This window comes from Pan troglodytes, chromosome 10 (assembly GCF_028858775.2).
Source record: "Pan troglodytes isolate AG18354 chromosome 10, NHGRI_mPanTro3-v2.0_pri, whole genome shotgun sequence".
In the NCBI taxonomy this organism is placed as follows: Eukaryota; Metazoa; Chordata; class Mammalia; order Primates; family Hominidae; genus Pan; species Pan troglodytes.
The window spans coordinates 135,821,923-135,825,803 of record NC_072408.2 but is presented as its reverse complement, the minus strand read 5'-3'; the positions used below and the strand labels follow the sequence as shown (position 1 = coordinate 135,825,803).

The 3,881-nt window shown below is 43.1% G+C and overlaps 1 pseudogene; it reads right to left on the bottom strand.

The window, feature by feature from the left end:
* Positions 1-240: 240 nt before the first annotated feature.
* LOC104001746 (NACHT, LRR and PYD domains-containing protein 9-like) lies at positions 241-3,475 on the bottom strand (annotated as a pseudogene).
* Positions 3,476-3,881: the final 406 nt, after the last annotated feature.

Below are 3,881 nucleotides of genomic sequence, written 5' to 3'. Positions count from 1 at the left end.
AGAACACCGTCAGGGAGTAGCCCTGAAATCACAGACCTGCTGCCATGACGTGCAATTACAGGACAGAGGTGCCAGGAGGCGAAGAGCCCATTGTGACCAAGGAAAGCCTTTGTGAGAAGACTACTTCAGGGTGCTCCCCATCAGAGGAGCACACCCCTGATCTTGTATTCCTCATTGGTCCAAGGTTCGTGTGAATTGGTCAGGTGGGGAATTTTTTCTTCCACAGACATCAGCCTCTTCTGAGTTTTTTTTTTTTTTTCATCAAAGGCAGATTTGTGCAGCCTTAAATCTTCAGATGTAGGGAAGATGGTTAAGTTTCCTTTCAGCTACAGTGACACCAAGCATCCACAGTGCACAGTCCGGGTGGCTCAAAGCCTCACACAGCACCACCACCACATCAGCATCCAAGGTAACCAACCCAGTCGAAGTTCAGGCTCCTCCGTGTTTTGCAGGCAGTGAGTGCCACAGCGAGGTCTTCACAGCAGGCACGGGTGATCGGCTATGTTTGCAGTGCAAGACACTCTCATCTACAGTGAGGGTGCTTCAAAGCATCACATAACTGTTTGACACCAGCGCCTCCTATTTCATCATGCCCAAGTTTCAGGGTCTTCAGTGTTTCATTGCAAATAAGAACAGCAGCAATGTCCCTATAGGAAACGGAAGTAAGGAAACAGCCCATCAACAACAACTCCTGTATGTTTCAGTCTTAGTGCTTCAGTGCTTCACACAGAGATGCCACTTCATTATCTTCCAGGAAATTTGACCCCAGGTCAAGGAGGGACAGGGATTTACTGCAGAAAAGGACGTGGGAAATGTCTTCACAGGAGACACAGATGAGACAGCAGTACATCAACATCAGCGTCTCCAGGGCACAGCAACATCATTCTTTGGTCCTTTTCGGGATTTTCTACCAAGGAGAGATGTATCAGCTTGCTGTTGCAGGCCAGGACAGAGGCGATGTCTTCACAACCTTCATCGGAGATGTCACATGTTCCCAGTATCAGCTCTTCTATCTTGCATGTTGCGTGCTTCAATGTCTCACACAGGTGGCTGACATCAGTATGGGAGAGGCTAGTGCCATACAGGCTCAGAAGTTTCAGATGAGGGTCGTGAAGAACTGCCTTAAATAATTCTGAATCATTTCCAAAGTTAGACATAAAAGTAAATTTGAGTTTTTGGAGCTTACAACAGGCTGAGCCAGCACTTTGCCAAGAATTGCCAGGGAGGCATCACCGAGGCTACTGTTTTCCATGTCTATCATCTGGAAGTTCTTGTTGGTACTGAACATTAAGCAAAGCTCCCGCCAGTAGATGAGCTTCTCATTGTGATCTGAGATGCATCCTGAGAAATCTGGAAAATATTCTCTACACACATGCGAAGTGTAGTTAAATTTTGACAATGCTTCCGGCAGAATGAAGATACTACCAAATGTTCTATGTTACCAGTACAAATGAAAACTTCTTCAAAGAAATTTATCACTTGTATTACAAATTCTTTTTCCTGAGTTGCAAATAAATCATGGAATAATTCCTGGAAACCTATCACTTACCTATCAGCTTCTCATTGACTTAACTTTTAAGGCACTGGGTTATTTCCTTCTTTAGGTCTTTCGTCAGTGGAAAACCAAAGGATGTCTCCAGCAAGCTGATGATTTCTTCTGTTGAAATTCCAAACACGAATACCCCCACCTGGGTCAAGTGGGTTTGAGGCTGAGCCACACTTGCTCTTACAAGCTGGGTTATGCTTCCAATGGTTGGGTTAGGATCATCTTTGGGTCGTTTGAGCAAATAAAACATGGTGGCACAAAACTCTTGGATACATACATGGATGAAGGTAAAACAGTCACCTCACCTTTGGAGAAGTTTCGTACCCACCCACATTAAGCCCTCAGACTCAGATAACCCATTCCTCCAGAGATCCCATGGCAAAATACAAATGCATGTGTCCAAATTCCCTCTGCAGCCAAAGCACACAGGCTTTTTAGTCGGGCTCTGTTCACCTTAGGTGGAAAACTCTGACTTCCTGCTTTAAATACATTTGTTAAAAATGATGCATTCATTTTTAACAAATGAATGAAGGTGTTTTGGGAGTTTATTTCAAGGTCTTCTCCCCTTTCTAGCCGCCATGTCATACAAGTACAGACCAACCAGCATATAAAGGGATTATGGCACAAGATAAACCGCTGTCCAGTATCTCTCACAAAATGGAAGGCCTTCAAGGCTTTATTCTTCTCGCTGAAGAAGTAGGAGAAATACAGCTTCCTTTCAAGTTCAGTGAATCCTGGGAGCTTTATGAGTTTTGGATGCTACAACATAAAATAGTTTTTTTGCATACCCACTTTTCCTAATGCAATAAGCAGAGAGGATTCTGGAATCATCTTTTTTTGCAACAAACTGCTCAGGATAATTTGTGTTGGCTGCTGCTGCCTCCAGTCATCACACAAGTCAGCCTTAAGTTCCAAGTCAAACTTCAGTTGCTCAAAGCCATCCATGATGAACAGAATTTGCTCTGGCTGGGGAAAAAAAATGTCTTTGATGTTCTCTGGAGACTCAGGCCAGTCCCTAGAGAGGAGCTCCAGTAAGCTGGTCTCTGTGATACCGTTCATTTCATAGACATTAAGGAAAAAAACAAATGTAAATCTATCCTTCCATAAGTTTCCCTCTGCCCAGTCCAACATCACTTTTTTTTTCTTTTTTTTTCTTTTTTTTTGAGACTGAGTCTTGTTTTGTCGCCCAGGCTGCAGTGCAGTGGTGCGATCTCAGCTCAGTGCAATCTCCACCTCCCAGGTTCGAGTGATTCTCCTGCCTCAGCCTCCCAAGTAGTTGGAAATATAGGCATGCACCAGCACGCCCAGCTAATTTTTGTATTTTTAGTGGAGACGGGGTTTCACCCTGTTGGCCAGGCTGGTCTTGAACTCCTGACCTCAGGTGATCCGCCCGCCTTGGCCTCCCAAAGTGCTGGGATTACAGGCATGATCCACTGCCCCTGGCCCATCACTTTTCTTAAAAGGGCTGTTTTTCCAATTCCATCAGAACCCTCCAGGACCACAGTGAATAGTCTAGCCTCACCAGTATATGCATCATTCAATACTTTGACTCATTTTTCATGGTTTCTTTGTAGAAATGCTCAGGGACATGAAGACAGGTTTCCTTTTCCCATACAAGTTGAAATTTTTCTTTCATACGCTTTCTATATGGGTTTAGCTTATTTCTTATCTCTTCCTGAGGCTTCATCCAGAGATCTTTCCTATTGATCTGAAGAAATAGGTTCAGTGTCACCTCCCATGCCTGTTTTCCTGGATAATGTTTGTCCAACAGCTTTGCTACATCTTCTTTGGAAGCTCAGTCCAGGTGATTCACTTGAGTTCCAATTTCAAAGGTTCTTGTTTGAGGAGCTCCTTAAATCTCCAAAAACTCTTCGTTTCTGAGCTGCTTCAGCTACCAAAACAAGCCAAAATCTGACAAAAAAAAAAAAAAAAAAAGGATTCTGCCATATTGTCCCAGATTGTAAGCTCAGATATCTCCAGAGGGAAAAGAAAGATCCTGAAAAATAAAGAATAAATGATACCCAATCCAGCTCCTGGTCCTTCCGGCTGGTACTCATCCTACTTTATGCTATTTTAACTGGCATATGGCACTTCACAGTATGTTTATAGACTGTTTTATTTAACTATTCACTTATTGGTGCACTTTTCGGTGAGTTCAAGTTTTGCACTAGGAAAAATAATAATAGATAATCTCAAAAGGTTATGTACCATATGATTCCATTTATATGATATCCTCAAAAAAAAAAAAAAATATAGTGATGGAGAACAGATCACAAGGGCCAGAGGTAAGGGGTGGGGGAAGGAGTGTGTTACTACAAAAGGTTAATGTGAGGAA